Source organism: Stenella coeruleoalba (assembly GCF_951394435.1).
Source record: "Stenella coeruleoalba genome assembly, contig: scaffold_147, whole genome shotgun sequence".
Taxonomy (NCBI): Eukaryota; Metazoa; Chordata; class Mammalia; order Artiodactyla; family Delphinidae; genus Stenella; species Stenella coeruleoalba.
In genome coordinates this window covers 708,700-731,459 of record NW_027646375.1, presented here as the reverse complement: position 1 = coordinate 731,459, position 22,760 = coordinate 708,700, and the positions used below count along the sequence as shown (strand labels likewise).

General features: G+C 44.3%; 1 long non-coding RNA gene across 9 annotated transcripts in view; it reads left to right on the top strand.

Moving 5' to 3' along the window:
* The window catches only part of LOC307181145, a 730,603-nt gene that overhangs the window by 104,521 nt on the left and 603,322 nt on the right, over positions 1-22,760 (top strand). For all 9 annotated transcript variants that reach the window (XR_013826009.1, XR_013826010.1, XR_013826011.1 and 6 more), the window contains exon 2: positions 6,538-6,623. This is a non-coding gene — a long non-coding RNA (uncharacterized lncRNA). The remainder of the gene's footprint in view (positions 1-6,537; positions 6,624-22,760) is intronic.

Below are 22,760 nucleotides of genomic sequence, written 5' to 3'. Positions count from 1 at the left end.
CTATTCCATATTTGGCTTAAGGAACTTTATCTGTGCTCATTTCAATCTCTGGTTTTATGCAGCACCCCAACTCACCTTTACCCTTAAGCAAGAATAAGTTGGTTTTCTAAATTTGAGACCCTGTTCTGTTCTGTAATTCAGTTCCTGTGTAGCCAAGTTTACATTCCGTGTATTACTGATATCTTATGATGTTTCTTTTTCTGTGTGACTTATTTCAGTTAGAATCATCATACCTGAATCCACTAATTGTGCTGCTAAGGGCCTGATGACACAGATTTCATTGCTGAGTGATATTGCTTTGTAAGTAAATACCACAACTTCTTTATCCATTTTTCACTTTCTGCAATGTTGAACTTGTACTGTAAACGAGGTTCTTGTAAACAGAGCCGTTCCAAACTTTGGGGTGGCTGTGTCTTTTTGATTTTAATTTCCCTAAGCTATAGCACCATAAGTGGAAGTGCCCTAGGTTCTGTTGCTTTGTTTTTTAGATGTTTCAGGAAACACCATACACTTCTCCCGAGTGGTTGTTGGCAATTTACATCCCGCCCATCAGCATAACAAGGCTCCCAGTTCTCCATGGCCTTTCCTGCCTTTCTGGATTTTACACTTTTTTCAGATGGCCCTTTTGACCGGGGGGAAGTGAGACTTCATTGTAGTGCAGATTTCCTTTGCAAGCTTGCTTGGTTGGCCAAAAAGGGCGTATGCGTTTTTTCCTGAATATATTCAAGAAAAAATGCATACGCCCTTTTTGGCCAAGTGCATCATTGTGGACGTTCTGCCTCTTTTCCTATGCTTTCAATGCAATTTCAGTCTACCTCCTGAAATCGGTTTCCTGCAATACTGCCCCGCTTTCAAGTCCTCTTGGCAGCCTTACTTCAGTCTATTTTTGGACGATAGCTGTCATTTATAACTCTGCAGGTTTGTGAATTACAGTGCCCCTGAGCTCCTTTCTTCAACTCGCTTTCTTGTGACCTGGCCGCAACACCGCAGGATGGCTTCAGGCCCTAATCTGGTTCCGGCCTGGCATGCTGAGCCTTTGGTTAATTCCTCTTCCTGGTGGGAAATGAGAGTTAAATTTGCCCGTCCAGACACCTCCAACTAGCCTCTCATTGGTTCTCGCTATTCCTGTTCATCTTCCGCAGAAATTGCAAACTGGGCCAAACAGGAGGTTAAAGGGACTGACTCTCCAAGTCGGGAGAGTGTTAGTAAAGCGTCTGGAATGTTGCACCCGAGTACCAGGGGAGGAAAACTGAGACATATTTGAACACGTCTCCCGTTCACATGGTTGATCATACTCTGGGTTCCACATGCATGTTTTAGCTGAAGGAAGAATACCTTAAACCTGGGTAGTTGAAACCCGTGGAATGGGTACCATGCAATATGACTTCAAAGGGTCTTCATTTGCTCACCGAACCTCTCCAATCCTATCACTGCTGCGTTTATGCCCCTGTACACACGCTTGATTCTCTTTTGGAGACATAGCAATCCATAGGTTTTAAGATACTTACTAGTCAGGTACATTCTTAGGGGTTTAATATGGGGTTTTGAGTCCATTTCGTTGAGCAAGGAGTAGCTATTGTCTATTTCATATTTGGCTTAAGGAACTTTATCTGTGCTCATTTCAATCTCTGGTTTTATGCAGCACCCCAACTCACCTTTACCCTTAAGCAAGCATAAGTTGGTTTTCTAAATTTGAGACCCTGTTCTGTTCTGTAATTCAGTTCCTGTGTAGCCAAGTTTACATTCCGTGTATTACTGATATCTTATGATGTTTCTTTTTCTGTGTGACTTATTTCAGTTAGAATCATCATACCTGAATCCTCTCATTGTGCTGCTAAGTGCCTGATGACACAGATTTCATTGCTGAGTGATATTGCTTTGTAAGTAAATACCACAACTTCTTTATCCATTTTTCACTTTCTGCGATGTTGAACTTGTACTGTAAACGAGGTTCTTGAAAACAGAGCCGTTCCAAACTTTGGGGTGGCTGTGTCTTTTTGATTTTAATTTCCCTAAGCTATAGGACCATAAGTGGAAGTGCCCTAGGTTCTGTTGCTTTGTTTTTTAGATGTTTCAGGAAACACCATACACTTCTCCCGAGTGGTTGTTGGCAATTTACATCCCGCCCATCATCATAACAAGGCTCCCAATTCTCCATGGCCTGTCCTGCCTTTCTGGATTTTACACTTTTTTCAGATGGCCCTTTTGACCGGGGGGAAGTGAGACTTCATTGTAGTGCAGATTTCCTTTGCAAGCTTGCTTGGTTGGCCAAAAAGGGCGTATGCGTTTTTTCCTGAATATATTCAGGAAAAAACGCATACGCCCTTTTTGGCCAAGTGCATCATTGTGGACGTTCTGCCTCTTCTCCTATGCTTTCAAAGCAATTACAGTCTACCTCCTGAAATCGGTTTCCTGCAATTCTGCCCCACTTTCAAGTCCTCTTGGCAGCCTTACTTCAGTCTATTTTTGGACGATAGCTGTCATTTATAACTCTGCAGGTTCGTGCATTACAGTGCCCCTGAGCTCCTTTCTTCAACTTGCTTTCTTGTGACCTGGCCGCAACACCGCAGGATGGCTTCAGGCCCTAATCTGGTTCCGGTACGGCACGCTGAGCCTTTGGTTATTTCCTCTTCCTGGTGGGAAATGAGAGTTAAATTTGCCCGTCCAGACACCTCCAGCTAGCCTCTCATTGGTTCTCGCTATTCCTGTTCATCTTCCGCAGAAATTGCAAACTGGGCCAAACAGGAGTTTAAAGGCGCTGACTCTCCAAGTGGGGAGAGTGTTAGTAAAGCGTCTGGAATGTTGCACCCGAGTAACAGGGGAGGAAACCTGAGACATATTTGAACACGTCTCCCGTTCACATGGTTGATCATACTTGGGTTCCACATGCATGTTTTAGCTGAAGGAAGAATACCTTAAACCTGGAGAGTTGAGACCCGTGGAATGGGTACCATGCAATATGACTTCAAAGGGTCTTCATTTGCTCACCGAACCTCTCCAATCCTATCACTGCTGCGTTTATGCCCCTGTACACATGCTTGATTCTCTTTCGGAGACATAGCAATCCATAGGTTTTACGATACTTACTAGTCAGGTACATTCTTAGGCGTTTAATATGCGGTGTTGAGTCCATTTCGTTGAGCAAGGAGTAGCTCTTGTCTCTTCCATATTTGACTTAAGGAACTTTATCTGTGCTCATTTCAATCTCTGGTTTTATGCAGCACCCCAACTCACCTTTACCCTTAAGCAAGCATAAGTTGGTTTTCTAAATTTGAGACCCTGTTCTGTTCTGTAATTCAGTTCCTGTGTAGCCAAGTTTACATTCCGTGTATTACTGATATCTTATGATGTTTCTTTTTCTGTGTGACTTATTTCAGTTAGAATCATCATACCTGAATCCACTCATTGTGATGCTAAGGGCCTGATGACATAGATTTCATTGCTGAGTGATATTGCTTTGTAAGTGAATACCACAACTTCTTTATCCATTTTTCACTTTCTGCGATGTTGAACTTGTACTGTAAACGAGGTTCTTGTAAACAGAGGCGTCCCAAACTTTGGGGTGGCTGTGTCTTTTTGATTTTCATTTCCCTAAGCTATAGGACCATAAGTGGCAGTGCCCTAGGCTCTGTTGCTTTGTTTTTTAGATGTTTCAGGAAACACCATACACTTCTCCCGAGTGGTTGTTGGCAATTTACATCCCGCCCATCAGCATAACAAGGCTCCCAGTTCTCCATGGCCTGTCCTGCCTTTCTGGATTTTACACTTTTTTCAGATGGCCCTTTTGACCGGGGGGAAGTGAGACTTCATTGTAGTGCAGATTTCCTTTGCAAGCTTGCTTGGTTGGCCAAAAAGGGCGTATGCGTTTTTTCCTGAATATATTCAGGAAAAAACGCATACGCCCTTTTTGGCCAAGTGCATCATTGTGGACGTTCTGCCTCTTCTCCTATGCTTTCAATGCAATTCCAGTCTACCTCCTGAAATCGGTTTCCTGCAATTCTGCCCCGCTTTCAAGTCCTCTTGGCAGCCTTACTTCAGTCTATTTTTGGACGATAGCTGTCATTTATAACTCTGCAGGTTTGTGAATTACAGTGCCCCTGAGCTCCTTTCTTCAACTCGCTTTCTTGTGACCTGGCCGCAACACCGCAGGATGGCTTCAGGCCCTAATCTGGTTCCGGCACGGCACGCTGAGCCTTTGGTTAATTCCTCTTCCTGGTGGGAAATGAGAGTTAAATTTGCCCGTCCAGACACCTCCAGCTAGTCTCTCATTGGTTCTCGCTATTCCTGTTCATCTTCCGCAGAAATTGCAAACTGGGCCAAACAGGAGGTTAAAGGGACTGACTCTCCAAGTGGGGAGAGTGTTAGTAAAGCCTCTGGAATGTTGCACCCGAGTACCAGGGTACGAAAACTGAGACATATTTGAACACGTCTCCCGATCACATGGTTGATCATACTCTAGGTTCCACATGCATGTTTTAGCTGAAGGAAGAATACCTTAAACCTGGGTAGTTGAAACCCGTGGAATGGGTACCATGCAATATGACTTCAAAGGGTCTTCATTTGCTCACCGAACCTCTCCAATCCTATCACTGCTGCGTTTATGCCCCTGTACACATGCTGGATTCTCTTTTGGAGACATAGCAATCCATAGGTTTTAAGATACTTACTAGTCAGGAACATTCTTAGGCGTTTAATATGGGGTGTTGAATCCATTTCGTTGAGCAAGGAGTAGCTCTTGTCTATTCCATATTTGGCTTAAGGAACTTTATCTGTGCTCATTTCAATCTCTGGTTTTATGCAGCACCCCAACTCACCTTTACCCTTAAGCAAGCATAAGTTGGTTTTCTAAATTTGAGACCCTGTTCTGTTCTGTAATTCAGTTCCTGTGTAGCCAAGTTTACATTCCGTGTATTACTGATATCTTATGATGTTTCTTTTTCTGTGTGACTTATTTCAGTTAGAATCATCATACCTGAATCCTCTCATTGTGCTGCTAAGTGCCTGATGACACAGATTTCATTGCTGAGTGATATTGCTTTGTAAGTAAATACCACAACTTCTTTATCCATTTTTCACTTTCTGCGATGTTGAACTTGTACTGTAAACGAGGTTCTTGAAAACAGAGCCGTTCCAAACTTTGGGGTGGCTGTGTCTTTTTGATTTTAATTTCCCTAAGCTATAGGACCATAAGTGGAAGTGCCCTAGGTTCTGTTGCTTTGTTTTTTAGATGTTTCAGGAAACACCATACACTTCTCCCGAGTGGTTGTTGGCAATTTACATCCCGCCCATCATCATAACAAGGCTCCCAATTCTCCATGGCCTGTCCTGCCTTTCTGGATTTTACACTTTTTTCAGATGGCCCTTTTGACCGGGGGGAAGTGAGACTTCATTGTAGTGCAGATTTCCTTTGCAAGCTTGCTTGGTTGGCCAAAAAGGGCGTATGCGTTTTTTCCTGAATATATTCAGGAAAAAACGCATACGCCCTTTTTGGCCAAGTGCATCATTGTGGACGTTCTGCCTCTTCTCCTATGCTTTCAAAGCAATTACAGTCTACCTCCTGAAATCGGTTTCCTGCAATTCTGCCCCACTTTCAAGTCCTCTTGGCAGCCTTACTTCAGTCTATTTTTGGACGATAGCTGTCATTTATAACTCTGCAGGTTCGTGCATTACAGTGCCCCTGAGCTCCTTTCTTCAACTTGCTTTCTTGTGACCTGGCCGCAACACCGCAGGATGGCTTCAGGCCCTAATCTGGTTCTGGCACGGCACGCTGAGCCTTTGGTTATTTCCTTTTCCTGGTGTTAAATGAGAGTTAAATTTACCCGTCCAGACACCTCCAGCTAGTCTCTCATTGGTTCTCGCTATTCCTGTTCATCTTCCGCAGAAATTGCAAACTGGGCCAAACAGGAGGTTAAAGGCGCTGACTCTCCAAGTGGGGAGAGTGTTAGTAAAGCGTCTGGAATGTTGCACCCGAGTACCAGGGGAGGAAAACTGAGACATATTTGAACACGTCTCCCGTTCACATGGTTGATCATACTTGGGTTCCACATGCATGTTTTAGCTGAAGGAAGAATACCGTAAACCTGGAGAGTTAAGACGCGTGTAATGGGTACCATGCAATATGACTTCAAAGGGTCTTCATTTGCTCACCGAACCTCTCCAATCCTATCACTGCTGCGTTTATGCCCCTGTACACATGCTTGATTCTCTTTCGGAGACATAGCAATCCATAAGTTTTTAAGATACTTACTAGTCAGGTACATTCTTAGGCGTTTAATATGCGGTGTTGAGTCCATTTCGTTGAGCAAGGAGTAGCTCTTGTCTATTCCATATTTGACTTAAGGAACTTTATCTGTGCTCATTTCAATCTCTGGTTTTATGCAGCACCCCAACTCACCTTTACCCTTAAGCAAGCATAAGTTGGTTTTCTAAATTTGAGACCCTGTTCTGTTCTGTAATTCAGTTCCTGTGTAGCCAAGTTTACATTCCGTGTATTACTGATATCTTATGATGTTTCTTTTTCTGTGTGACTTACTTCAGTTAGAATCATCATACCTGAATCCACTCATTGTGCTGCTAAGGGCCTGATGACACAGATTTCATTGCTGAGTGATATTGCTTTTTAAGTAAATACCACAACTTCTTTATCCATTTTTCACTTTCTGCGATGTTGAACTTGTACGGTAAACGAGGTTCTTGTAAACAGAGCCGTTCCAAACTTTGGGGTGGCTGTGTCTTTTTGATTTTAGTTTCCCTAAGCTATAGGACCATAAGTGGAAGTGCCCTAGGTTCTGTTGCTTTGTTTTTTAGATGTTTCAGGAAACACCATACACTTCTCCCGAGTGGTTGTTGGCAATTTACATCCCGCCCATCAGCATAACAAGGCTCCCAGTTCTCCATGGCCTGTCCTGCCTTTCTGGATTTTACACTTTTTTCAGATGGCCCTTTTGACCGGGGGGAAGTGAGACTTCATTGTAGTGCAGATTTCCTTTGCAAGCTTGCTTGGTTGGCCAAAAAGGGCGTATGCGTTTTTTCCTGAATATATTCAGGAAAAAACGCATACGCCCTTTTTGGCCAAGTGCATCATTGTGGACGTTCTTCCTCTTTTCCTATGCTTTCAATGCAATTCCAGTCTACCTCCTGAAATCGGTTTCCTGCAATTCTGCCCCGCTTTCAAGTCCTCTTGGCAGCCTTACTTCAGTATATTTTTGGACGATAGCTGTCATTTATAACTGCAGGTTTGTGAATTACAGTGCCCCTGAGCTCCTTTCTTCAACTCGCTTTCTTTTGAGCTGGCCACAACACCGCAGGATGGCTTCAGGCCCTAATCTGGTTCCGGTACGGCACGCTCAGCCTTTGGTTATTTCCTCTTCCTGGTGGGAAATGAGAGTTAAATTTGCCCGTCCAGACACCTCCAGCTAGCCTCTCATTGGTTCTCGCTATTCCTGTTCATCTTCCGCAGAAATTGCAAACTGGGCCAAACAGGAGGTTAAAGGCGCTGACTCTCCAAGTGGGGACAGTGTTAGTAAAGCGTCTGGAATGTTGCACCCGAGTACCAGGGGAGAAAAACTGAGACATATTTGAACACGTCTCCCGTTCACATGGTTGATCATACTTGGGTTCCACATGCATGTTTTAGCTGAAGGAAGAATACCTAAAACCTGGGTAGTTGAAACCCGTGGAATGGGTACCATGCAATATGACTTCAAAGGTCTTCATTTGCTCACCGAACCTCTCCAATCCTATCACTGCTGCGTTTATGCCCCTGTACACATGCTTGATTCTCTTTCGGAGACATAGCAATCCATAGGTTTTAAGATACTTACTAGTCAGGTACATTCTTAGGCGTTTAATATGCGGTATTGAGTCCATTTCGTTGAGCAAGGAGTAGCTCTTGTCTATTCCATATTTGGCTTAAGGAACTTTATCTGTGCTCATTTCAATCTCTGGTTTTATGCAGCACCCCAACTCACCTTTCCCCTTAAGCAAGCATAAGTTGGTTTTCTAAATTTGAGACCCTGTTCTGTTCTGTAATTCAGTTCCTGTGTAGCCAAGTTTACATTCCGTGTATTACTGATATCTTATGATGTTTCTTTTTCTGTGTGACTTATTTCAGTTAGAATCATCATACCTGAATCCTCTCATTGTGCTGCTAAGTGCCTGATGACACAGATTTCATTGCTGAGTGATATTGCTTTGTAAGTAAATACCACAACTTCTTTATCCATTTTTCACTTTCTGCGATGTTGAACTTGTACTGTAAACGAGGTTCTTGAAAACAGAGCCGTTCCAAACTTTGGGGTGGCTGTGTCTTTTTGATTTTAATTTCCCTAAGCTATAGGACCATAAGTGGAAGTGCCCTAGGTTCTGTTGCTTTGTTTTTTAGATGTTTCAGGAAACACCATACACTTCTCCCGAGTGGTTGTTGGCAATTTACATCCCGCCCATCATCATAACAAGGCTCCCAATTCTCCATGGCCTGTCCTGCCTTTCTGGATTTTACACTTTTTTCAGATGGCCCTTTTGACCGGGGGGAAGTGAGACTTCATTGTAGTGCAGATTTCCTTTGCAAGCTTGCTTGGTTGGCCAAAAAGGGCGTATGCGTTTTTTCCTAAATATATTCAGGAAAAAACGCATACGCCCTTTTTGGCCAAGTGCATCATTGTGGACGTTCTGCCTCTTCTCCTATGCTTTCAATGCAATTCCAGTCTACCTCCTGAAATCAGTTTCCTGCAATTCTGCCCCACTTTCAAGTCCTCTTGGCAGCCTTACTTCAGTCTATTTTTGGACGATAGCTGTCATTTATAACTCTGCAGGTTCGTGCATTACAGTGCCCCTGAGCTCCTTTCTTCAACTTGCTTTCTTGTGACCTGGCCGCAACACCGCAGGATGGCTTCAGGCCCTAATCTGGTTCTGGCACGGCACGCTGAGCCTTTGGTTATTTCCTTTTCCTGGTGTTAAATGAGAGTTAAATTTACCCGTCCAGACACCTCCAGCTAGTCTCTCATTGGTTCTCGCTATTCCTGTTCATCTTCCGCAGAAATTGCAAACTGGGCCAAACAGGAGGTTAAAGGGACTGACTCTCCAAGTCGGGAGAGTGTTAGTAAAGCGTCTGGAATGTTGCACCCGAGTACCAGGGTACGAAAACTGAGACACATTTGAACACGTCTCCCGATCACATGGTTGATCATACTCTAGGTTCCACATGCATGTTTTAGCTGAAGGAAGAATACCTTAAACCTGGGTAGTTGAAACCCGTGGAATGGGTACCATGCAATATGACTTCAAAGGGTCTTCATTTGCTCACCGAACCTCTCCAATCCTATCACTGCTGCGTTTATGCCCCTGTACACATGCTTGATTCTCTTTCGGAGACATAGCAATCCATAGGTTTTAAGATACTTACTAGTCAGGTACATTCTTAGGTGTTTAATATGCGGTGTTGAGTCCATTTCGTTGAGCAAGGAGTAGCTCTTGTCTATTCCATATTTGACTTAAGGAACTTTATCTGTGCTCATTTCAATCTCTGGTTTTATGCAGCACCCCAACTCACCTTTACCCTTAAGCAAGCATAAGTTGGTTTTCTAAATTTGAGACCCTGTTCTGTTCTGTAATTCAGTTCCTGTGTAGCCAAGTTTACATTCCGTGTATTACTGATATCTTATGATGTTTCTTTTTCTGTGTGACTTACTTCAGTTAGAATCATCATACCTGAATCCACTCATTGTGCTGCTAAGGGCCTGATGACACAGATTTCATTGCTGAGTGATATTGCTTTGTAAGTAAATACCACAACTTCTTTATCCATTTTTCAGTTTCTGCGATGTTGAACTTGTACTGTAAACGAGGTTCTTGTAAACAGAGCCGTTCCAAACTTTGGGGTGGCTGTGTCTTTTTGATTTTAATTTCCCTATGCTATAGGACCATAAGTGGAAGTGCACTAGGTTCTGTTGCTTTGTTTTTTAGATGTTTCAGGAAACACCATACACTTCTCCTGAGTGGTTGTTGGCAATTTACATCCCGCCCATCAGCATAACAAGGCTCCCAGTTCTCCATGGCCTGTCCTGCCTTTCTGGATTTTACACTTTTTTCAGATGGCCCTTTTGACCGGGGGGAAGTGAGACTTCATTGTAGTGCAGATTTCCTTTGCAAGCTTGCTTGGTTGGCCAAAAAGGGCGTATGCGTTTTTCCCTGAATATATTCAGGAAAAAACGCATACGCCCTTTTTGGCCAAGTGCATCATTGTGGACGTTCTGCCTCTTTTCCTATGCTTTCAATGCAATTCCAGTCTACCTCCTGAAATCGGTTTCCTGCAATTCTGCCCCGCTTTCAAGTCCTCTTGGCAGCCTTACTTCAGTCTATTTTTGGACGATAGCTGTCATTTATAACTCTGCAGGTTTGTGAATTACAGTGCCCCTGAGCTCCTTTCTTCAACTCGCTTTCTTGTGACCTGGCCGCAACACCGCAGGATGGCTTCAGGCCCTAATCTGTTTCCGGCACGGCACGCTGAGCCTTTGGTTATTTCCTCTTCCTGTTGGGAAATGAGAGTTAAATTTGCCCGTCCAGACACCTCCAGCTAGCCTCTCATTGGTTCTCGCTATTCCTGTTCATCTTCCGCAGAAATTGCAAACTGTGCCAAACAGGAGGTTAAAGGCGCTGACTCTCCAAGTGGGGAGAGTGTTAGTAAAGCGTCTGGAATGTTGCACCCGAGTACCAGGGGAGGAAAACTTAGACATATTTGAACACGTCTCCCGTTCACATGGTTGATCATACTTGGGTTCCACATGCATGTATTAGCTGAAGGAAGAATACCTTAAACCTGGAGAGTTGAGACCCGTGTAATGGGTACCATGCAATATGACTTCAAAGGGTCTTCATTTGCTCACCGAACCTCTCCAATCCTATCACTGCTGCGTTTATGCCCCTGTACACACGCTTGATTCTCTTTTGGAGACGTAGCAATCCATAGGTTTTAAGATACTTACTAGTCAGGTACATTCTTAGGCATTTAATATGGGGTATTGAGTCCATTTCGTTGAGCAAGGAGTAGCTCTTGTCTATTCCATATTTGGCTTAAGGAACTTTATCTGTGCTCATTTCAATCTCTGGTTTTATGCAGCACCCCAACTCACCTTTCCCCTTAAGCAAGCATAAGTTGGTTTTCTAAATTTGAGACCCTGTTCTGTTTTGGAATGCAGTTCCTCTGTTGCCAAGTTTACATTCCGTGTATTAGTGATATCTTATGATGTTTCTTTTTCTGTGTGACTTATTTCAGTTAGAATCATCGTACCTGAATCCACTCATTATGCTGCTACGGGCCTGATGACATAGATTTCATTGCTGAGTGATACTGCATTGTACGTAAGTACCACATGTTCTTTATCCATTTTTCACTTTCTGTGATATTGAACTTGTATGGTGAACGAGGTTCTTGTAAACGGAGGCGTCCCAAACTTTGGGGTGGCTGTGTCTTTTTGATTTTAATTTCCCTAAGCTATAGGACCATAAGTGGCAGTGCCCTAGGCTCTGTTGCTTTGTTTTTTAGATGTTTCAGGAAACACCATACACTTCTCCCGAGTGGTTGTTGGCAATTTACATCCCGCCCATCAGCATAACAAGGCTCCCAGTTCTCCATGGCCTGTCCTGCCTTTCTGGATTTTACACTTTTTTCGGATGGCCCTTTTGACCGGGGGGAAGTGAGACTTCATTGTAGTGCAGATTTCCTTTGCAAGCTTGCTTGGTTGGCCAAAAAGGGCGTATGCGTTTTTTCCTGAATATATTCAGGAAAAAACGCATACGCCCTTTTTGGCCAAGTGCATCATTGTGGACGTTCTGCCTCTTCTCCTATGCTTTCAATGCAATTCCAGTCTACCTCCTGAAATCAGTTTCCTGCAATTCTGCCCCGCTTTCAAGTCCTCTTGGCAGCCTTACTTCAGTCTATTTTTGGACGATAGCTGTCATTTATAACTCTGCAGGTTTGTGAATTACAGTGCCCCTGAGCTCCTTTCTTCAACTCGCTTTCTTGTGACCTGGCCGCAACACCGCAGGATGGCTTCAGGCCCTAATCTGGTTCCGGCCCGGCATGCTGAGCCTTTGGTTAATTCCTCTTCCTGGTGGGAAATGAGAGTTAAATTTGCCCGTCCAGACACCTCCAGCTAGTCTCTCATTGGTTCTCGCTATTCCTGTTCATCTTCCGCAGAAATTGCAAACTGGGCCAAACAGGAGGTTAAAGGCGCTGACTCTCCAAGTGGGGAGAGTGTTAGTAAAGCGTCTGGAATGTTGCACCCGAGTACCAGGGGAGGAAAACTGAGACATATTTGAACACGTCTCCCGTTCACATGGTTGATCATACTCTGGGTTCCACATGCATGTTTTAGCTGAAGGAAGAATACCTTAAACCTGGGTAGTTGAAACCCGTGGAATGGGTACCATGCAATATGACTTCAAAGGGTCTTCATTTGGTCACCGAACCTCTCCAATCCTATCACTGCTGCGTTTATGCCCCTGTACACATGCTTGATTCTCTTTTGGAGACATAGCAATCCCTAGGTTTTAAGATACTTACTAGTCAGGTACATTCTTAGGCGTTTAATATGCGGTGTTGAGTCCATTTCGTTGAGCAAGGAGTAGCTCTTGTCTATTCCATATTTGACTTAAGGAACTTTATCTGTGCTCATTTCAATCTCTGGTTTTATGCAGCACCCCAACTCACCTTTACCCTTAAGCAAGCATAAGTTGGTTTTCTAAATTTGAGACCCTGTTCTGTTCTGTAATTCAGTTCCTGTGTAGCCAAGTTTACATTCCGTGTATTACTGATATCTTATGATGTTTCTTTTTCTGTGTGACTTATTTCAGTTAGAATCATCATACCTGAATCCACTCATTGTGATGCTAAGGGCCGGATGACATAGATTTCATTGCTGAATGATATTGCTTTGTAAGTAAATACCACAACTTCTTTATCCATTTTTCACTTTCTGCGATGTTGAACTTGTACTGTAAACGAGGTTCTTGTAAACAGAGGCGTCCCAAACTTTGGGGTGGCTGTGTCTTTTTGATTTTAATTTCCCTATTCTATAGGACCATAAGTGGAAGTGCCCTAGGCTCTGTTGCTTTGTTTTTTAGATGTTTCAGGAAACACCATACACTTCTCCCGAGTGTCTGTTGGCAATTTACATCCCGCCCATCAGCATAACAAGGCTCCCAGTTCTCCATGGCCTGTCCTGCCTTTCTGGATTTTACACTTTTTTCAGATGGCCCTTTTGACCGGGGGGAAGTGAGACTTCATTGTAGTGCAGATTTCCTTTGCAAGCTTGCTTGGTTGGCCAAAAAGGGCGTATGCGTTTTTTCCTGAATATATTCAGGAAAAAACGCATACGCCCTTTTTGGCCAAGTGCATCATTGTGGACGTTCTGCCTCTTTTCCTATGCTTTCAATGCAATTCCAGTCTACCTCCTGAAATCGGTTTCCTGCAATTCTGCCCCGCTTTCAAGTCCTCTTGGCAGCCTTACTTCAGTCTATTTTTGGACGATAGCTGTCATTTATAACTCTGCAGGTTTGTGAATTACAGTGCCCCTGAGCTCCTTTCTTCAACTCGCTTTCTTTGAGCTGGCCGCAACACCGCAGGATGGCTTCAGGCCCTAATCTGGTTCCGGCACGGCACGCTGAGCCTTTGGTTAATTCCTCTTCCTGGTGGGAAATGAGAGTTAAATTTGCCCGTCCAGACACCTCCAGCTAGCCTCTCATTGGTTCTCGCTATTCCTGTTCATCTTCCGCAGAAATTGCAAACTGGGCCAAACAGGAGGTTAAAGGGACTGACTCTCCAAGTCGGGAGAGTGTTAGTAAAGCGTCTGGAATGTTGCACCCGAGTACCAGGGGAGGACAACTGAGACATATTTGAACACGTCTCCCGTTCACATGGTTGATCATACTTGGGTTCCACATGCATGTTTTAGCTGAAGGAAGAATACCTTAAACCTGGAGAGTTGAGACCTGTGGAATGGGTACCATGCAATATGACTTCAAAGGGTCTTCATTTGCTCACCGAACCTCTCCAATCCTATCACTGCTGCGTTTATGCCCCTGTACACACGCTTGATTCTCTTTTGGAGACATAGCAATCCATAGGTTTTAAGATACTTACTAGTCAGGTACATTCTTAGGCGTTTAATATGGGGTGTTGAGTCCATTTCGTTGAGCAAGGAGTAGCTCTTGTCTAGTCCATATTTGGCTTAAGGAACTTTATCTGTGCTCATTTCAATCTCTGGTTTTATGCAGCACCCCAACTCACCTTTCCCCTTAAGCAAGCATAAGTTGGTTTTCTAAATTTGAGACCCTGTTCTGTTTTGGAATGCAGTTCCTGTGTAGCCAAGTTTACATTCCGTGTATTAGTGATATCTTATGATGTTTCTTTTTCTGTGTGACTTATTTCAGTTAGAATCATCGTACCTGAATCCACTCATTATGCTGCTACGGGCCTGATGACATAGATTTCATTGCTGAGTGATACTGCATTGTACGTAAGTACCACAAGTTCTTTATCCATTTTTCACTTTCTGTGATATTGAACTTGTACTGTAAACGAGGTTCTTGTAAACGGAGGCGTCCCAAACTTTGGGGTGGCTGTGTCTTTTTGATTTTAATTTCCCTAAGCTATAGGACCATAAGTGGAAGTGCCCTAGGCTCTGTTGCTTTGTTTTTTAGATGTTTCAGGAAACACCATACACTTCTCCCGAGTGGTTGTTGGCAATTTACACCCCGCCCGTCCGCATAACAAGGCTCCCAGTTCTCCATGGCCTGTCCTGCCTTTCTGGATTTTACACTTTATTCAGATGGCCCTTTTGCCCGGGGGGAAGTGAGACTTCATTGTAGTGCAGATTTCCTTTGCAAGCTTGCTTGGTTGGCCAAAAAGGGCGTATGCATTTATTCCTGAATATATTCAGGAAAAAACGCATACGCCCTTTTTGGCCAAGTGCATCATTGTGGACGTTCTGCCTCTTTTCCTATGCTTTCAATGCAATTCCAGTCTACCTCCTGAAATCGGTTTCCTGCAATTCTGCCCCGCTTTCAAGTCCTCTTGGCAGCCTTACTTCAGTCTATTTTTGGACGATAGCTGTCATTTATAACTCTGCAGGTTTGTGAATTACAGTGCCCCTGAGGTCCTTTCTTCAATTCGCTTTCTTTGAGCTGGCCGCAACTCCGCAGGATGGCTTCAGGCCCTAATCTGGTTCCGGCACGGCACGCTGAGCCTTTGGTTAATTCCTCTTCCTGGTGGGAAATGAGAGTTAAATTTGCCCGTCCAGACACCTCCAGCTAGCCTCTCATTGGTTCTCGCTATTCCTGTTCATCTTCCGCAGAAATTGCAAACTGGGCCAAACAGGAGGTTAAAGGGACTGACTCTCCAAGTCGGGAGAGTGTTAGTAAAGCGTCTGGAATGTTGCACCCGAGTACCAGGGTACGAAAACTGAGACATATTTGAACACGTCTCCCGATCACATGGTTGATCATACTCTAGGTTCCACATGCATGTTTTAGCTGATGGAAGAATACCTTAAACCTGGAGAGTTGAGACCCGTGGAATGGGTACCATGCAATATGGCTTCAAAGGGTCTTCATTTGCTCACCGAACCTCTCCAATCCTATCACTGCTGCGTTTATGCCCCTGTACACATGCTTGATTCTCTTTTGGAGACATAGCAATCCATAGGTTTTCCGATACTTACTAGTCAGGTACATTCTTAGGCGTTTAATATGCGGTGTTGAGTCCATTTCGTTGAGCAAGGAGTAGCTCTTGTCTATTCCATATTTGACTTAAGGAACTTTATCTGTGCTCATTTCAATCTCTGGTTTTATGCAGCACCCCAACTCACCTTTACCCTTAAGCAAGCATAAGTTGGTTTTCTAAATTTGAGTCCCTGTTCTGTTCTGTAATTCAGTTCCTGTGTAGCCAAGTTTACATTCCGTGTATTACTGATATCTTATGATGTTTGTTTTCTGTGTGACTTACTTCAGTTAGAATCATCATACCTGAATCCACTCATTGTGCTGCTAAGGGCCTGATGACACAGATTTCATTGCTGAGTGATATTGCTTTGTAAGTAAATACCACAACTTCTTTATCCATTTTTCACTTTCTGCGATGTTGAACTTGTACTGTAAACGAGGTTCTTGTAAACAGAGCCGTTCCAAACTTTGGGGTGGCTGTGTCTTTTTGATTTTAATTTCCCTAAGCTATAGGACCATAAGTGGAAGTGCCCTAGGCTCTGTTGCTTTGTTTTTTAGATGTTTCAGGAAACACCATACACTTCTCCCGAGTGGTTGTTGGCAATTTACATCCCGCCCATCAGCATAACAAGGCTCCCAGTTCTCCATGGCCTGTCCTGCCTTTCTGGATTTTACACTTTTTTCAGATGGCCCTTTTGACCGGGGGGAAGTGAGACTTCATTGTAGTGCAGATTTCCTTTGCAAGCTTGCTTGGTTGGCCAAAAAGGGCGTATGCGTTTTTTCCTGAATATATTCAGGAAAAAACGCATACGCCCTTTTTGGCCAAGTGCATCATTGTGGACGTTCTGCCTCTTTTCCTATGCTTTCAATGCAATTCCAGTCTACCTCCTGAAATCGGTTTCCTGCAATTCTGCCCCGCTTTCAAGTCCTCTTGGCAGCCTTACTTCAGTCTATTTTTGGACGATAGCTGTCATTTATAAGTCTGCAGGTTTGTGAATTACAGTGCCCCTGAGCTCCTTTGTTCAACTCGCTTTCTTGTGAGCTAGCTGCAACACCGCAGGATGGCTTCAGGCCCTAATCTGGTTCCATCACGGAACGATGAGCCTTTGTTTAATTCCTCTTCCTGGTGGGAAATGAGAGTTAAATTTGCCCGTCCAGACACCTCCAGCTAGCCTCTCATTGGTTCTCGCTATTCCTGTTCATCTTCCGCAGAAATTGCAAACTGGGCCAAACAGGAGGTTAAAGGGACTGACTCTCCAAGTCGGGAGAGTGTTAGTAAAGCGTCTGGAATGTTGCACCCGAGTACCAGGGTACGAAAACTGAGACATATTTGAACACGTCTCCCGATCACATGGTTGATCATACTCTAGGTTCCACATGCATGTTTTAGCTGATGGAAGAATACCTTAAACCTGGAGAGTTGAGACCCGTGGAATGGGTACCATGCAATATGGCTTCAAAGGGTCTTCATTTGCTCACCGAACCTCTCCAATCCTATCACTGCTGCGTTTATGCCCCTGTACACATGCTTGATTCTCTTTTGGAGACATAGCAATCCATAGGTTTTCCGATACTTACTAGTCAGGTACATTCTTAGGCGTTTAATATGCGGTGTTGAGTCCATTTCGTTGAGCAAGGAGTAGCTCTTGTCTATTCCATATTTGACTTAAGGAACTTTATCTGTGCTCATTTCAATCTCTGGTTTTATGCAGCACCCCAACTCACCTTTACCCTTAAGCAAGCATAAGTTGGTTTTCTAAATTTGAGTCCCTGTTCTGTTCTGTAATTCAGTTCCTGTGTAGCCAAGTTTACATTCCGTGTATTACTGATATCTTATGATGTTTGTTTTCTGTGTGACTTACTTCAGTTAGAATCATCATACCTGAATCCACTCATTGTGCTGCTAAGGGCCTGATGACACAGATTTCATTGCTGAGTGATATTGCTTTGTAAGTAAATACCACAACTTCTTTATCCATTTTTCACTTTCTGCGATGTTGAACTTGTACTGTAAACGAGGTTCTTGTAAACAGAGCCGTTCCAAACTTTGGGGTGGCTGTGTCTTTTTGATTTTAATTTCCCTAAGCTATAGGACCATAAGTGGAAGTGCCCTAGGCTCTGTTGCTTTGTTTTTTAGATGTTTCAGGAAACACCATACACTTCTCCCGAGTGGTTGTTGGCAATTTACATCCCGCCCATCAGCATAACAAGGCTCCCAGTTCTCCATGGCCTGTCCTGCCTTTCTGGATTTTACACTTTTTTCAGATGGCCCTTTTGACCGGGGGGAAGTGAGACTTCATTGTAGTGCAGATTTCCTTTGCAAGCTTGCTTGGTTGGCCAAAAAGGGCGTATGCGTTTTTTCCTGAATATATTCAGGAAAAAACGCATACGCCCTTTTTGGCCAAGTGCATCATTGTGGACGTTCTGCCTCTTTTCCTATGCTTTCAATGCAATTCCAGTCTACCTCCTGAAATCGGTTTCCTGCAATTCTGCCCCGCTTTCAAGTCCTCTTGGCAGCCTTACTTCAGTCTATTTTTGGACGATAGCTGTCATTTATAAGTCTGCAGGTTTGTGAATTACAGTGCCCCTGAGCTCCTTTGTTCAACTCGCTTTCTTGTGAGCTAGCTGCAACACCGCAGGATGGCTTCAGGCCCTAATCTGGTTCCATCACGGAACGATGAGCCTTTGTTTAATTCCTCTTCCTGGTGGGAAATGAGAGTTAAATTTGCCCGTCCAGACACCTCCAGCTAGCCTCTCATTGGTTCTCGCTATTCCTGTTCATCTTCCGCAGAAATTGCAAACTGGGCCAAACAGGAGGTTAAAGGCGCTGACTCTCCAAGTGGGGAGAGTGTTAGTAAAGCGTCTGGAATGTTGCACCCGAGTACCAGGGGAGAAAAACTGAGACATATTTGAACACGTCTCCCATTCACATGGTTGATCATACTTGGGTTCCACATGCATGTTTTAGCTGAAGGAAGAATACCTTAAACCTGGAGAGTTGAGACCCGTGTAATGGGTACCATGCAATATGACTTCAAAGGGTCTTCATTTGGTCACCGAACCTCTCCAATCCTATCACTGCTGCGTTTATGCCCCTGTACACATGCTTGATTCTCTTTTGGAGACATAGCAATCCATAGGTTTTACGATACTTACTAGTCAGGTACATTCTTAGGCGTTTAATATGCGGTGTTGAGTCCATTTCGTTGAGCAAGGAGTAGCTCTTGTCTATTCCATATTTGACTTAAGGAACTTTATCTGTGCTCATTTCAATCTCTGGTTTTATGCAGCACCCCAACTCACCTTTACCCTTAAGCAAGCATAAGTTGGTTTTCTAAATTTGAGACCCTGTTCTGTTCTGTAATTCAGTTCCTGTGTAGCCAAGTTTACGTTCCGTGTATTACTGATATCTTATGATGTTTCTTTTCTGTGTGACTTATTTCAGTTAGAATCATCATACCTGAATCCACTCATTGTGCTGCTACGGGCCTGATGATACAGATTTCATTGCTGAGTGATATTGCTTTGTAAGTAAATACCACAACTTCTTTATCCATTTTTCACTTTCTGCGATGTTGAACTTGTACTGTAAACGAGGTTCTTGTAAACAGAGCCGTTCCAAACTTTGGGGTGGCTGTGTCTTTTTGATTTTAATTTCCCTAAGCTATAGGACCATAAGTGGCAGTGCCCTAGGCTCTGTTGCTTTGTTTTTTAGATGTTTCAGGAAACACCATACACTTCTCCCGAGTGTCTGTTGGCAATTTACATCCCGCCCATCAGCATAACAAGGCTCCCAGTTCTCCATGGCCTGTCCTGCCTTTCTGGATTTTACACTTTTTTCAGATGGCCCTTTTGACCGGGGGGAAGTGAGACTTCATTGTAGTGCAGATTTCCTTTGCAAGCTTGCTTGGTTGGCCAAAAAGGGCGTATGCGTTTTTTCCTGAATATATTCAGGAAAAAACGCATACGCCCTTTTTGGCCAAGTGCATCATTGTGGACGTTCTGCCTCTTTTCCTATGCTTTCAATGCAATTCCAGTCTACCTCCTGAAATCGGTTTCCTGCAATTCTGCCCCGATTTCAAGTCCTCTTGGCAGCTTTACTTCAGTCTATTTTTGGACGATAGCTGTCATTTATAAGTCTGCAGGTTTGTGAATTACAGTGCCCCTGAGCTCCTTTCTTCAACTCGCTTTCTTGTGACCTGGCCGCAACACCGCAGGATGGCTTCAGGCCCTAATCTGGTTCCGGCACGGCACGCTGAGCCTTTGGTTAATTCCTCTTCCTGGTGGGAAATGAGAGTTAAATTTGCCCGTCCAGACACCTCCAGCTAGCCTCTCATTGGTTCTCGCTATTCCTGTTCATCTTCCGCAGAAATTGCAAACTGGGCCAAACAGGAGGTTAAAGGGACTGACTCTCCAAGTGGGGAGAGTGTTAGTAAAGCGTCTGGAATGTTGCACCCGAGTACCAGGGGAGGAAAACTGAGACATATTTGAACACGTCTCCCGTTCACATGGTTGATCATACTCTGGGTTCCACATGCATGTTTTAGCTGAAGGAAGAATACCTTAAACCTGGGTAGTTGAAACCCGTGGAATGGGTACCATGCAATATGACTTCAAAGGGTCTTCATTTGGTCACCGAACCTCTCCAATCCTATCACTGCTGCGTTTATGCCCCTGTACACATGCTTGATTCTCTTTTGGAGACATAGCAATCCATAGGTTTTCCGATACTTACTAGTCAGGTACATTCTTAGGCGTTTAATATGCGGTGTTGAGTCCATTTCGTTGAGCAAGGAGTAGCTCTTGTCTATTCCATATTTGACTTAAGGAACTTTATCTGTGCTCATTTCAATCTCTGGTTTTATGCAGCACCCCAACTCACCTTTACCCTTAAGCAAGCGTAAGTTGGTTTTCTAAATTTGAGACCCTGTTCTGTTCTGTAATTCAGTTCCTGTGTAGCCAAGTTTACATTCCGTGTATTACTGATATCTTATTATGTTTCTTTTCTGTGTGACTTATTTCAGTTAGAATCATCGTACCTGAATCCACTCATTATGCTGCTACGGGCCTGATGACATAGATTTCATTGCTGAGTGATACTGCATTGTACGTAAGTACCACAAGTTCTTTATCCATTTTTCACTTTCTGTGATATTGAACTTGTATGATAAACGAGGTTCTTGTAAACGGAGGCGTCCCAAACTTTGGGGTGGCTGTGTCTTTTTGATTTTAATTTCCCTAAGCTATAGGACCATAAGTGGAAGTGCCCTAGGCTCTGTTGCTTTGTTTTTTAGATGTTTCAGGAAACACCATACACTTCTCCCGAGTGGTTGTTGGCAATTTACATCCCGCCCATCAGCATAACAAGGCTCCCAGTTCTCCATGGCCTGTCCTGCCTTTCTGGATTTTACACTTTTTTCAGATGGCCCTTTTGACCGGGGGGAAGTGAGACTTCATTGTAGTGCAGATTTCCTTTGCAAGCTTGCTTGGTTGGCCAAAAAGGGCGTATGCGTTTTTTCCTGAATATATTCAGGAAAAAACGCATACGCCCTTTTTGGCCAAGTGCGGCGAGCCGTTTCCGACCAGCAGAATAACGAGCCTCCACACGCAAGATTCTTCTCGTATCACACTTTATTGGAGCACAGCTTGGTTGAAGAAAGATGGAAGGAAGACCCCGCAATCCTATAGCAGTCTGCTTATATAGGGATTAAGAACATGTGTCGCTCTGTGATTGACTTTCGCCGATGGTGCGATTTGTGAGCCAGCATCGGATAGGTCGCTACTTTAAAACCTCATTAGTATACTTAGCGCAAGCGCAGTGGCCACAGGAAGGATGACTCAGCTTATTTCAGCTTCCTGCCGCGTAGCAGTTAGCTGACCGCGCCCTACATCTCCCCCTTTTTTATTTATTAGAACACCAAGCAGAACATAGCCCGTACGAGGGCAGTTTTCTGTTGGCATGTCTGAGGCACCCTCCTGCGTGCAATGCCAACAAGGGCCGCAGGGTGCAAAGGCTGCCTCAGAATAATGGCTGATTCCCTATAGAGGTGCGATGGCGACAAGGCCTCTCTGTGCAAGGGCAATCAGGACTCCCTATAGAGGTGAATGGATGACTCCCTATAGAGGTGCAATGGCAACAAGGCCTCTCTGTGCAAGGGCAATCATTTCGAATTATTCAGGGCGGAGAGCCAGGCTGCGGGAGAATCTCCTTCATTAATAGCCAGAAGTGCCTGAGTGAGCAGGACCCTATCTCGATGTGCCCTGATGCGCACATGACAGACCAACCAGAGACACAGCATAATCCCAAATACACAGCAGACTCCAAAGATTCCTACCCCCACCCACTCCCCAAAGAAGGAAAAGGCAGAAGAGAGCCAAGAGGCAAAATCTCCAAAGGCAACGGGCTCCAGCCCGGCAGCACTCAGTTGCACAATCTGAATTATCCTTTGTGGAATTCCAACTAATACAAAGACTTCGATTAAGAATCATCAGGAACATCCAGCTCAGCATCTTCTCCGAAGTTTTCTTCAACAATTCTCGTCAGTCTTGATGGCACCCAGATCGGATCTTGATCCTGACTGGACTACTCACCGACGGTTACCACTCCGTGTGTCGAGTTCTGAATCGGTCCTCCATGCAGGGCGCGAAGTTCCCGGGTTTCGGCACCAAATGCGGCGAGCCGTTTCCGACCAGCAGAATAACGAGCCGCCACACGCAAGATTCTTCTCGTATCACACTTTATTGGAGCACAGCTTGGTTGAAGAAAGATGGAAGGAAGACCCCGCAATCCTATAGCAGTCTGCTTATATAGGGATTAAGAACATGTGTCGCTCTGTGATTGGCTTTCGCCGATGGTGCGATTTGTGAGCCAGCATCGGATAGGTCGCTACTTTAAAACCTCATTAGTATACTTAGCGCAAGCGCAGTGGCCACAGGAAGGATGACTCAGCTTATTTCAGCTTCCTGCCGCGTAGCAGTTAGCTGACCGCGCCCTACAGCCAAGTGCATCATTGTGGACGTTCTGCCTCTTTTCCTATGCT